The sequence below is a fragment of the Heptranchias perlo genome, unplaced genomic scaffold, assembly GCF_035084215.1.
Source record: "Heptranchias perlo isolate sHepPer1 unplaced genomic scaffold, sHepPer1.hap1 HAP1_SCAFFOLD_62, whole genome shotgun sequence".
NCBI classification, from domain to species: domain Eukaryota; kingdom Metazoa; phylum Chordata; class Chondrichthyes; order Hexanchiformes; family Hexanchidae; genus Heptranchias; species Heptranchias perlo.
In genome coordinates this window covers 139,440-153,876 of record NW_027139644.1, presented here as the reverse complement: position 1 = coordinate 153,876, position 14,437 = coordinate 139,440, and positions in this window count along the sequence as shown.

Sequence of the window (14,437 nt, the reverse complement as noted above, 5' to 3'; positions counted from 1 at the left end):
CAGATGAAAACCAACAAAAATTGACAAGAACCACGAAAAGTTCTTGTATTTTAAGATAAAATCTTGATCTATTAAAGAAAAAACTTCTTGCTCGCTGAAATATGTTCATTTGCTGAAAACTAACAAAACCACGAAAAATTCTTGTATTTGAAGATAAAATCTTTTTGCATTAAAGAAGAAAGATGTCGCTGAGTGAAATAAGTTCAATTGATGAAAACCAACAAAAATTGACAAGAACCACGAAAAGTTCTTGTATTTTAAGATAAAATCTTGATCTATTAAAGAAAAAACTTCTTGCTCGCTGAAATATGTTCATTTGCTGAAAACTAACAAAACCACGAAAAGTTCTTGTATTTGAAGATAAAATCTTTTTGCATGGAATGAGAATGATCCAGCTGACTGAAATAAGTTCATTCGATGAAAACCAACAAAAATTGACAAGAACCACGAAAAGATCTTGTATTTTAAGATAAAATCTTGATCTATTAAAGAAAAAACTTCTTGCTCGCTGAAATATGTTCATTTGCTGAAAACTAACAAAACCACGAAAAGTTCTTGTATTTGAAGATAAAATCTTTTTGCTTGGAAGGAGAATGATCCAGCTGACTGAAATAAGTTCATTCGATGAAAACCAACAAAAATTGACAAGAACCACGAAAAGTTCTTGTATTTTAAGATAAAATCTTATGCGATTAAAGAATAAACTTCTTGCTCGCTGAAATATGTTCATTTGCTGAAAACTACCAAAACCACTAAAAGTTCTTGTATTTGAAGATAAAATCTTTCTGCATGGAAGGAGAATGATCCAGCTGACTGAAATAAGTTCATCAGATGAAAACCAACAAAAATTGACAAGAACCACGAAAAGATCTTGTATTTTAGGATAAAATCTTGATCTATTAAAGAAAAAACTTCTTGCTCGCTGAAATATGTTCATTTGCTGAAAACTAAAAAAACCACAAAAAGTTCTTGCATTTGAAGATAAAATCTGTTTGCATGGAAGGAGAATGATCCAGCTGAGTGAAATAAGTTCATCAGATGAAAACCAACAAAAATTGACAAGAACCACGAAAGGTTCTTGTATTTCAAGATAAAATCTTGATCTATTAAAGAAAAAACTTCTTGCTCGCTGAAATATGTTCATTTGCTGAAAACGAACAAAACCATGAAAAGTTCTTGTATTTGAAGATAAAATCTTTTTGTATGGAAGGAGAAAGTTCTCGCTGACTGAAATAAGTTCATTCGATGAAAACCAACAAACATTGACAAGAACCACGAAAAGTTCTTGTATTTTAAGATAAAATCTTGATCTATTAAAGAAAAAACTTCTTGCTCGCTGAAATATGTTCATTTGCTGAAAACTAACAAAACCACGAAAAGTTCTTGTATTTGAAGATAAAATCTTTTTGCATGGAAGGAGAATGATCCAGCTGACTGAAATAAGTTCATTCGATGAAAACCAACAAAAATTGACAAGAACCACGAAAAGTTCTTGTATTTTAAGATAAAATCTTAATCTATTAAAGAAAAAACTTCTTGCTCGCTGAAATATGTTCATTTGCTGAAAAGTAACAAAACCACGAAAAGTTCTTGTATTTGAAGATAAAATCTTTTTGCATGGAAGGAGAATGATCCAGCTGACTGAAATAAGTTCATTAGATGAAAACCAACAAAAATTGACAAGAACCACGAAAGGTTCTTGCATTTTAAGATAAAATCTTGATCTATTAAAGAAAAAACTTGTTGCTCGCTGAAATATGTTCATTTGCTGAAAACTAACAAAACCACGAAAAGTTCTTGTATTTGAAGATAAAATCTTTCTGCATGGAAGGAGAATGATCCAGCTGACTGAAATAAGTTCATCAGATGAAAACCAACAAAAATTGACAAGAACCACAAAAAGTTCTTGTATTTTAAGCTAAAATCTTGATCTATTAAAGAAAAAACTTCTTGCTCGCTGAAATATGTTCATTTGCTGAAAACTAACAAAACCACGAAAAATTCTTGTATTTGAAGATAAAATCTTTTTGCATTAAAGAAGAAAGATGTCGCTGAGTGAAATAAGTTCAATTGATGAAAATCAACAAAAATTGACAAGAAACACGAAAAGTTCTTGTATTTTTAGATAAAATCTTAATCTATTAAAGAAAAAACTTCTTGCTCGCTGAAATATGTTCATTTGCTGAAAACTAACAAAACCACGAAAAGTTCTTGTATTTGAAGATAAAATCTTTCTGCATGGAAGGAGAATGATCCAGCTGACTGAAATAAGTTCATCAGATGAAAACCAACAAAAATTGACCAGAACCACGAAAAGTTCTTGTATTTTAAGATAAAATCTTAATCTATTAAAGAAAAAACTTCTTGCTCGCTGAAATATGTTCATTTGCTGAAAACTAACAAAACCACGAAAAATTCTTGTATTTGAAGATAAAATCTTTTTGCATTAAAGAAGAAAGATGTCGCTGAGTGAAATAAGTTCATCAGATGAAAACCAACAAAAATTGACAAGAACCACCAAAAGATCTTGTATTGTAGGATAAAATCTTGATCGATTAAAGAAAAAACTTCTTGCTCGCTGAAATATGTTCATTTGCTGAAAAGTAACAAAACCACGAAAAGTTCTTGTATTTGAAGATAAAATATTTTTGCATGGAAGGAGAATGATCCAGCTGAGTGAAATAAGTTCATTAGATGAAAACCAACAAAAATTGACAAGAACCACGAAAGGTTCTTGTATTTTAAGATAAAATCTTGATCTATTAAAGAAAAAACTTCTTGCTCGCTGAAATATGTTCATTTGCTGAAAACTAACAAAACCACGAAAAGTTCTTGTATTTGAAGATAAAATCTTTTTGCATGGAAGGAGAATGATCCAGCTGACTGAAATAAGTTCATTCGATGAAAACCAACAAAAATTGACAAGAACCACGAAAAGATCTTGTATTTTAAGATAAAATCTTGATCTATTAAAGAAAAAACATCTTGCTCGCTGAAATATGTTCATTTGCTGAAAACTAACAAAACCACGAAAAGTTCTTGTATTTGAAGATAAAATCTTTTTGCTTGGAAGGAGAATGATCCAGCTGACTGAAATAAGTTCATTCGATGAAAACCAACAAAAATTGACAAGAACCACGAAAAGTTCTTGTATTTTAAGATAAAATCTTATGCGATTAAAGAATAAACTTCTTGCTCGCTGAAATATGTTCATTTGCTGAAAACTACCAAAACCACGAAATGTTCTTGTATTTGAAGATAAAATCTTTCTGCATGGAAGGAGAATGATCCAGCTGACTGAAATAAGTTCATCAGATGAAAACCAACAAAAATTGACAAGAACCACGAAAAGATCTTGTATTTCAAGATAAAATCTTGATCTATTAAAGAAAAAACTTCTTGCTCGCTGAAATATGTTCATTTGCTGAAAACGAACAAAACCATGAAAAGTTCTTGTATTTGAAGATAAAATCTTTTTGCATGGAAGGAGAAAGTTCTCGCTGACTGAAATAAGTTCATTCGATGAAAACCAACAAAAATTGACAAGAACCACGAAAAGTTCTTGTATTTTAAGATAAAATCTTGATCTATTAAAGAAAAAACTTCTTGCTCACTGAAATATGTTCATTTGCTGAAAACTAACAAAACCACGAAAAGTTCTTGTATTTGAAGATAAAATCTTTCTGCATGGAAGGAGAATGATCCAGCTGAGTGAAATAAGTTCATCAGATGAAAACCAACAAAAATTGACAAGAACCACAAAAAGATCTTGTATTGTAGGATAAAATCTTGATCGATTAAAGAAAAAACTTCTTGCTCGCTGAAATATGTTCATTTGCTGAAAAGTAACAAAACCACGAAAAGTTCTTGTATTTGAAGATAAAATATTTTTGCATGGAAGGAGAATGATCCAGCTGAGTGAAATAAGTTCATTAGATGAAAACCAACAAAAATTGACAAGAACCACGAAAGGTTCTTGTATTTTAAGATAAAATCTTGATCTATTAAAGAAAAAACTTCTTGCTCGCTGAAATATGTTCATTTGCTGAAAACTAACAAAACCATGAAAAGTTCGTGTATTTGAAGATAAAATCTTTTTGCATGGAAGGAGAATGATCCAGCTGACTGAAATAAGTTCATCAGATGAAAACCAAGAAAAATTGACAAGAACCACGAAAAGTTCTTGTATTTTTAGATAAAATCTTAATCTATTAAAGAAAAAACTTCTTGCTCGCTGAAATATGTTCATTTGCTGAAAACTAACAAAACCACGAAAAGTTCTTGTATTTGAAGATAAAATCTTTCTGCATGGAAGGAGAATGATCCAGCTGACTGAAATAAGTTCATCAGATGAAAACCAACAAAAATTGACAAGAACCACGAAAAGTTCTTGTATTTTAAGATAAAATCTTGATCTATTAAAGAAAAAACTTCTTGCTCGCTGAAATATGTTCATTTGCTGAAAACTAACAAAACCACGAAAAATTCTTGTATTTGAAGATAAAATCTTTTTGCATTAAAGAAGAAAGATGTCGCTGAGTGAAATAAGTTCAATTGATGAAAACCAACAAAAATTGACAAGAACCACGAAAAGTTCTTGTATTTTAAGATAAAATCTTGATCTATTAAAGAAAAAACTTCTTGCTCGCTGAAATATGTTCATTTGCTGAAAACTAACAAAACCACGAAAAGTTCTTGTATTTGAAGATAAAATCTTTTTGCATGGAATGAGAATGATCCAGCTGACTGAAATAAGTTCATTCGATGAAAACCAACAAAAATTGACAAGAACCACGAAAAGATCTTGTATTTTAAGATAAAATCTTGATCTATTAAAGAAAAAACTTCTTGCTCGCTGAAATATGTTCATTTGCTGAAAACTAACAAAACCACGAAAAGTTCTTGTATTTGAAGATAAAATCTTTTTGCTTGGAAGGAGAATGATCCAGCTGACTGAAATAAGTTCATTCGATGAAAACCAACAAAAATTGACAAGAACCACGAAAAGTTCTTGTATTTTAAGATAAAATCTTATGCGATTAAAGAATAAACTTCTTGCTCGCTGAAATATGTTCATTTGCTGAAAACTACCAAAACCACTAAAAGTTCTTGTATTTGAAGATAAAATCTTTCTGCATGGAAGGAGAATGATCCAGCTGACTGAAATAAGTTCATCAGATGAAAACCAACAAAAATTGACAAGAACCACGAAAAGATCTTGTATTTTAGGATAAAATCTTAATCTATTAAAGAAAAAACTTCTTGCTCGCTGAAATATGTTCATTTGCTGAAAACTAAAAAAACCACAAAAAGTTCTTGCATTTGAAGATAAAATCTGTTTGCATGGAAGGAGAATGATCCAGCTGAGTGAAATAAGTTCATCAGATGAAAACCAACAAAAATTGACAAGAACCACGAAAGGTTCTTGTATTTCAAGATAAAATCTTGATCTATTAAAGAAAAAACTTCTTGCTCGCTGAAATATGTTCATTTGCTGAAAACGAACAAAACCATGAAAAGTTCTTGTATTTGAAGATAAAATCTTTTTGCATGGAAGGAGAAAGTTCTCGCTGACTGAAATAAGTTCATTCGATGAAAACCAACAAAAATTGACAAGAACCACGAAAAGTTCTTGTATTTTAAGATAAAATCTTGATCTATTAAAGAAAAAACTTCTTGCTCGCTGAAATATGTTCATTTGCTGAAAACTAACAAAACCACGAAAAGTTCTTGTATTTGAAGATAAAATCTTTTTGCATGGAAGGAGAATGATCCAGCTGACTGAAATAAGTTCATTCGATGAAAACCAACAAAAATTGACAAGAACCACGAAAAGTTCTTGTATTTTAAGATAAAATCTTAATCTATTAAAGAAAAAACTTCTTGCTCGCTGAAATATGTTCATTTGCTGAAAACTAGCAAAACCACGAAAAGTTCTTGTATTTAAAGAGAAAATCTTTCTGCATGGAAGGAGAATGATCCAGCTGAGTGAAATAAGTTCATCAGATGAAAACCAAAAAAAATTGACAAGAACCACCAAAAGATCTTGTATTTTAGGATAAAATCTTGATCTATTAAAGAAAAAACTTCTTGCTCGCTGAAATATGTTCATTTGCTGAAAACTAACAAAACCACGAAAAGTTCTTGTATTTGAAGATAAAATCTTTCTGCATGGAAGGAGAATGATCCAGCTGACTGAAATAAGTTCATCAGATGAAAACCAACAAAAATTGACAAGAACCACGAAAAGTTCTTGTATTTTAAGATAAAATCTTGATCTATTAAAGAAAAAACTTCTTGCTCGCTGAAATATGTTCATTTGCTGAAAACTAACAAAACCACGAAAAATTCTTGTATTTGAAGATAAAATCTTTTTGCATTAAAGAAGAAAGATGTCGCTGAGTGAAATAAGTTCAATTGATGAAAACCAACAAAAATTGACAAGAACCACGAAAAGTTCTTGTATTTTAAGATAAAATCTTGATCTATTAAAGAAAAAACTTCTTGCTCGCTGAAATATGTTCATTTGCTGAAAACTAACAAAACCACGAAAAGTTCTTGTATTTGAAGATAAAATCTTTTTGCATGGAATGAGAATGATCCAGCTGACTGAAATAAGTTCACTCGATGAAAACCAACAAAAATTGACAAGAACCACGAAAAGATCTTGTATTTCAAGATAAAATCTTGATCTATTAAAGAAAAAACTTCTTGCTCGCTGAAATATGTTCATTTGCTGAAAACTCACAAAACCACGAAAAGTTCTTGTATTTGAAGATAAAATCTTTTTGCTTGGAAGGAGAATGATCCAGCTGACTGAAATAAGTTCATTCGATGAAAACCAACAAAAATTGACAAGAACCACGAAAGGTTCTTGTATTTCAAGATAAAATCTTGATCTATTAAAGAAAAAACTTCTTGCTCGCTGAAATATGTTCATTTGCTGAAAACGAACAAAACCATGAAAAGTTCTTGTATTTGAAGATAAAATCTTTTTGCATGGAAGGAGAAAGTTCTCGTTGACTGAAATAAGTTCATTCGATGAAAACCAACAAAAATTGACAAGAACCACGAAAAGTTCTTGTATTTTAAGATAAAATCTTGATCTATTAAAGAAAAAACTTCTTGCTCGCTGAAATATGTTCATTTGCTGAAAACTAACAAAACCACGAAAAGTTCTTGTATTTGAAGATAAAATCTTTTTGCATGGAAGGAGAATGATCCAGCTGACTGAAATAAGTTCATTCGATGAAAACCAACAAAAATTGACAAGAACCACGAAAAGTTCTTGTATTTTAAGATAAAATCTTAATCTATTAAAGAAAAAACTTCTTGCTCGCTGAAATATGTTCATTTGCCGAAAACTAGCAAAACCACGAAAAGTTCTTGTATTTGAAGATAAAATCTTTCTGCATGGAAGGAGAATGATCCAGCTGAGTGAAATAAGTTCATCAGATGAAAACCAACAAAAATTGACAAGAACCACCAAAAGATCTTGTATTTTAGGATAAAATCTTGATCTATTAAAGAAAAAACTTCTTGCTCGCTGAAATATGTTCATTTGCTGAAAACTAACAAAACCACGAAAAGTTCTTGTATTTGAAGATAAAATCTTTTTGCATGGAAGGAGAATGATCCAGCTGACTGAAATAAGTTCATTAGATGAAAACCAAGAAAAATTGACAAGAACCACGAACAGTTCTTGCATTTTAAGATAAAATCTTGATCTATTAAAGAAAAAACTTCTTGCTCGCTGAAATATGTTCATTTGCTGAAAACTAACAAAACCACGAAAAGTTCTTGTATTTGAAGATAAAATCTTTCTGCATGGAAGGAGAATGATCCAGCTGACTGAAATAAGTTCATCAGATGAAAACCAACAAAAATTGACAAGAACCACAAAAAGTTCTTGTATTTTAAGCTAAAATCTTGATCTATTAAAGAAAAAACTTCTTGCTCGCTGAAATATGTTCATTTGCTGAAAACTAACAAAACCACGAAAAATTCTTGTATTTGAAGATAAAATCTTTTTGCATTAAAGAAGAAAGATGTCGCTGAGTGAAATAAGTTCAATTGATGAAAATCAACAAAAATTGACAAGAAACACGAAAAGTTCTTGTATTTTTAGATAAAATCTTAATCTATTAAAGAAAAAACTTCTTGCTCGCTGAAATATGTTCATTTGCTGAAAACTAACAAAACCACGAAAAGTTCTTGTATTTGAAGATAAAATCTTTCTGCATGGAAGGAGAATGATCCAGCTGACTGAAATAAGTTCATCAGATGAAAACCAACAAAAATTGACAAGAACCACGAAAAGTTCTTGTATTTTAAGATAAAATCTTGATCTATTAAAGAAAAAACTTCTTGCTCGCTGAAATATGTTCATTTGCTGAAAACTAACAAAACCACGAAAAATTCTTGTATTTGAAGATAAAATCTTTTTGCATTAAAGAAGAAAGATGTCGCTGAGTGAAATAAGTTCAATTGATGAAAACCAACAAAAATTGACAAGAACCACGAAATGTTCTTGTATTTTTAGATAAAATCTTAATCTATTAAAGAAAAAACTTCTTGCTCGCTGAAATATGTTCATTTGCTGAAAACTAACAAAACCACGAAAAGTTCTTGTATTTGAAGATAAAATCTTTCTGCATGGAAGGAGAATAATCCAGCTGACTGAAATAAGTTCATCAGATGAAAACCAACAAAAATTGACAAGAACCACGAAAAGTTCTTGTATTTTAAGATAAAATCTTGATCTATTAAAGAAAAAACTTCTTGCTCGCTGAAATATGTTCATTTGCTGAAAACTAACAAAACCACGAAAAATTCTTGTATTTGAAGATAAAATCTTTCTGCATGGAAGGAGAATGATCCAGCTGACTGAAATAAGTTCATCAGATGAAAACCAACAAAAATTGACAAGAACCACGAAAAGTTCTTGTATTTTAAGATGAAATCTTGATCTATTAAAGAAAAAACTTCTTGCTCGCTGAAATATGTTCATTTGCTGAAAACTACCAAAACCACTAAAAGTTCTTGTATTTGAAGATAAAATCTTTCTGCATGGAAGGAGAATGATCCAGCTGACTGAAATAAGTTCATCAGATGAAAACCAACAAAAATTGACAAGAACCACGAAAAGATCTTGTATTTTAGGAGAAAATCTTGATCTATTAAAGAAAAAACTTCTTGCTCGCTGAAATATGTTCATTTGCTGAAAACTAAAAAAACCACAAAAAGTTCTTGTATTTGAAGATAAAATCTTTTTGCATGGAAGGAGAATGATCCAGCTGAGTGAAATAAGTTCATCAGATGAAAACCAACAAAAATTGACAAGAACCACGAAAGGTTCTTGTATTTCAAGATAAAATCTTGATCTATTAAAGAAAAAACTTCTTGCTCGCTGAAATATGTTCATTTGCTGAAAACGAACAAAACCATGCAAAGTTCTTGTATTTGAAGATAAAATCTTTTTGCATGGAAGGATAAAGTTCTCGCTGAGTGAAATAAGTTCATTCGATGAAAACCAACAAAAATTGACAAGAACCACGAAAAGTTCTTGTATTTTAAGATAAAATCTTGATCTATTAAAGAAAAAACTTCTTGCTCGCTGAAATATGTTCATTTGCTGAAAACTAACAAAACCACGAAAAGTTCTTCTATTTGAAGATAAAATCTTTTTGCATGGAAGGAGAATGATCCAGCTGACTGAAATAAGTTCATTCGATGAAAACCAACAAAAATTGACAAGAACCACGAAAAGTTCTTGTATTTTAAGATAAAATCTTGATCTATTAAAGAAAAAACTTCTTGCTCGCTGAAATATGTTCATTTGCTGAAAACTAGCAAAACCACGAAATGTTCTTGTATTTGAAGATAAAATCTTTCTGCATGGAAGGAGAATGATCCAGCTGAGTGAAATAAGTTCATCAGATGAAAACCAACAAAAATTGACAAGAACCACCAAAAGATCTTGTATTTTAGGATAAAATCTTGATCTATTAAAGAAAAAACTTCTTGCTCGCTGAAATATGTTCATTTGCTGAAAAGTAACAAAACCACGAAAAGTTCTTGTATTTGAAGATAAAATCTTTTTGCATGGAAGGAGAATGATCCAGCTGACTGAAATAAGTTCATGAGATGAAAACCAACAAAAATTGACAAGAACCACGAAAGGTTCTTGCATTTTAAGATAAAATCTTGATCTATTAAAGAAAAAACTTCTTGCTCGCTGAAATATGTTCATTTGCTGAAAACTAACAAAACCACGAAAAGTTCTTGTATTTGAAGATAAAATCTTTCTGCATGGAAGGAGAATGATCCAGCTGACTGAAATAAGTTCATCAGATGAAAACCAACAAAAATTGACAAGAACCACAAAAAGTTCTTGTATTTTAAGCTAAAATCTTGATCTATTAAAGAAAAAACTTCTTGCTCGCTGAAATATGTTCATTTGCTGAAAACTAACAAAACCACGAAAAATTCTTGTATTTGAAGATAAAATCTTTCTGCATGGAAGGAGAATGATCCAGCTGACTGAAATAAGTTCATCAGATGAAAACCAACAAAAATTGACAAGAACCACGAAAAGATCTTGTATTTTAGGATAAAATCTTGATCTATTAAAGAAAAAACTTCTTGCTCGCTGAAATATGTTCATTTGCTGAAAACTAAAAAAACCACAAAAAGTTATTGTATTTGAAGATAAAATCTTTTTGCATGGAAGGAGAATGATCCAGCTGAGTGAAATAAGTTCATCAGATGAAAACCAACAAAAATTGACAAGAACCACGAAAGGTTCTTGTATTTCAAGATAAAATCTTGATCTATTAAAGAAAAAACTTCTTCCTCGCTGAAATATGTTCATTTGCTGAAAACGAACAAAACCATGAAAAGTTCTTGTATTTGAAGATAAAATCTTTTTGCATGGAAGGAGAAAGTTCTCGCTGAGTGAAATAAGTTCATTCGATGAAAACCAACAAAAATTGACAAGAACCACGAAAAGTTCTTGTATTTTAAGATAAAATCTTGATCTATTAAAGAAAAAACTTCTTGCTCGCTGAAATATGTTCATTTGCTGAAAAATAACAAAACCACGAAAAGTTCTTGTATTTGAAGATAAAATCTTTTTGCATGGAAGGAGAATGATCCAGCTGACTGAAATAAGTTCATTCGATGAAAACCAACAAAAATTGACCAGAACCACGAAAAGTTCTTGTATTTTAAGATAAAATCTTAATCTATTAAAGAAAAAACTTCTTGCTCGCTGAAATATGTTCATTTGCTGAAAACTAGCAAAACCACGAAAAGTTCTTGTATTTGAAGATAAAATCTTTCTGCATGGAAGGAGAATGATCCAGCTGAGTGAAATAAGTTCATCAGATAAAAACCAACAAAAATTGACAAGAACCACCAAAAGATCTTGTATTTTAGGATAAAATCTTGATCTATTAAAGAAAAAACTTGTTGCTCGCTGAAATATGTTCATTTGCTGAAAAGTAACAAAACCACGAAAAGTTCTTGTATTTGAAGATAAAATCTTTTTGCATGGAAGGAGAATGATCCAGCTGACTGAAATAAGTTCATTAGATGAAAACCAACAAAAATTGACAAGAACCACGAAAGGTTCTTGCATTTTAAGATAAAATCTTGATCTATTAAAGAAAAAACTTCTTGCTCGCTGAAATATGTTCATTTGCTGAAAACTAACAAAACCACGAAAAGTTCTTGTATTTGAAGATAAAATCTTTCTGCATGGAAGGAGAATGATCCAGCTGACTGAAATAAGTTCATCAGATGAAAACCAACAAAAATTGACAAGAACCACAAAAAGTTCTTGTATTTTAAGCTAAAATCTTGATCTATTAAAGAAAAAACTTCTGGCTCGCTGAAATATGTTCATTTGCTGAAAACTACCAAAACCACTAAAAGTTCTTGTATTTGAAGATAAAATCTTTCTGCATGGAAGGAGAATGATCCAGCTGACTGAAATAAGTTAATCAGATGAAAACCAACAAAAATTGACAAGAACCACGAAAGGTTCTTGCATTTTAAGATAAAATCTTGATCTATTAAAGAAAAAACTTCTTGCTCGCTGAAATATGTTCATTTGCTGAAAACTAACAAAACCACGAAAAGTTCTTGTATTTGAAGATAAAATCTTTCTGCATGGAAGGAGAATGATCCAGCTGAGTGAAATAAGTTCATGAGATGAAAACCAACAAAAATTGACAAGAACCACGAAAAGTTCTTGTATTTTAAGATAAAATCTTAATCTATTAAAGAAAAAACTTCTTGCTCGCTGAAATATGTTCATTTGCTGAAAACTAACAAAACCAGGAAAAGTTCTTATATTTGAAGATAAAATCTTTTTGCATTAAAGAAGAAAGATGTCGCTGAGTGAAATAAGTTCATTTGATGAAAACCAACAAAAATTGACAAGAACCACGAAAAGATCTTGTATTTTAAGATAAAATCTTAATCTATTAAAGAAAAAACTTCTTGCTCGCTGAAATATGTTCATTTGCTGAAAACTAACAAAACCACGAAAAGTTCTTGTATTTGAAGATAAAATCTTTCTGCATGGAAGGAGAATGATCCAGCTGACTGAAATAAGTTCATCAGATGAAAACCAACAAAAATTGACAAGAACGACGAAAAGTTCTTGTATTTTAAGATAAAATCTTATGCTATTAAAGAAAAAACTTCTTGCTCGCTGAAATATGTTCATTTGCTGAAAACTAGCAAAACCACTAAAAGTTCTTGTATTTGAAGATAAAATCTTTCTGCATGGAAGGAGATTGATCCAGCTGACTGAAATAAGTTCATCAGATGAAAACCAACAAAAATTGACAAGAAGCACGAAAAGATCTTGTATTTTAGGATAAAATCTTGATCTATTAAAGAAAAAACTTCTTGCTCGCTGAAATATGTTCATTTGCTGAAAACTAAAAAAACCACAAAAAGTTCTTGTATTTGAAGATAAAATCTTTTTGCATGGAAGGAGAATGATCCAGCTGAGTGAAATAAGTTCATCAGATGAAAACCAACAAAAATTGACAAGAACCACGAAAGGTTCTTGTATTTCAAGATAAAATCTTGATCTATTAAAGAAAAAACTTCTTGCTCGCTGAAATATGTTCATTTGCTGAAAACGAACAAAACCATGAAAAGTTCTTGTATTTGAAGATAAAATCTTCTTGCATGGAAGGAGAAAGTTCTCGCTGAGTGAAATAAGTTCATTCGATGAAAACCAACAAAAATTGACAAGAACCACGAAAAGTTCTTGTATTTTAAGATAAAATCTTGATCTATTAAAGAAAAAACTTCTTGCTCGCTGAAATATGTTCATTTGCTGAAAACTAACAAAACCACGAAAAGTTCTTGTATTTGAAGATACAATCTTTTTGCATGGAAGGAGAATGATCCAGCTGAGTGAAATAAGTTCATCAGATGAAAACCAACAAAAATTGACAAGAACCACCAAAAGATCTTGTATTTTAGGATAAAATCTTGATCTATTAAAGAAAAAACTTCTTGCTCGCTGAAATATGTTCATTTGCTGAAAAGTAACAAAACCACGAAAAGTTCTTGTATTTGAAGATAAAATCTTTTTGCATGGAAGGAGAATGATCCAGCTGACTGAAATAAGTTCATTAGATGAAAACCAACAAAAATTGACAAGAACCACGAAAGGTTCTTGCATTTTAAGATAAAATCTTGATCTATTAAAGAAAAAACTTCTTGCTCGCTGAAATATGTTCATTTGCTGAAAACTAACAAAACCACGAAAAGTTCTTGTATTTGAAGATAAAATCTTTCTGCATGGAAGGAGAATGATCCAGCTGACTGAAATAAGTTCAATTGATGAAAACCAACAAAAATTGACAAGAACCACGAAAAGTTCTTGTATTTTAAGATAAAATCTTGATCTATTAAAGAAAAAACTTCTTGCTCGCTGAAATATGTTCATTTGCTGAAAACTAACAAAACCACGAAAAGTTCTTGTATTTGAAGATAAAATCTTTCTGCATGGAAGGAGAATGATCCAGCTGACTGAAATGAGTTCATCAGATGAAAACCAACAAAAATTGACAAGAACCACAAAAAGTTCTTGTATTTTAAGCTAAAATCTTGATCTATTAAAGAAAAAACTTCTTGCTCGCTGAAATATGTTCATTTGCTGAAAACTAACAAAACCACGAAAAATTCTTGTATTTGAAGATAAAATCTTTTTGCATTAAAGAAGAAAGATGTCGCTGAGTGAAATAAGTTCAATTGATGAAAATCAACAAAAATTGACAAGAAACACGAAAAGTTCTTGTATTTTTAGATAAAATCTTAATCTATTAAAGAAAAAACTTCTTGCTCGCTGAAATATGTTCATTTGCTGAAAACTAACAAAACCACGAAAAGTTCTTGTATTTGAAGA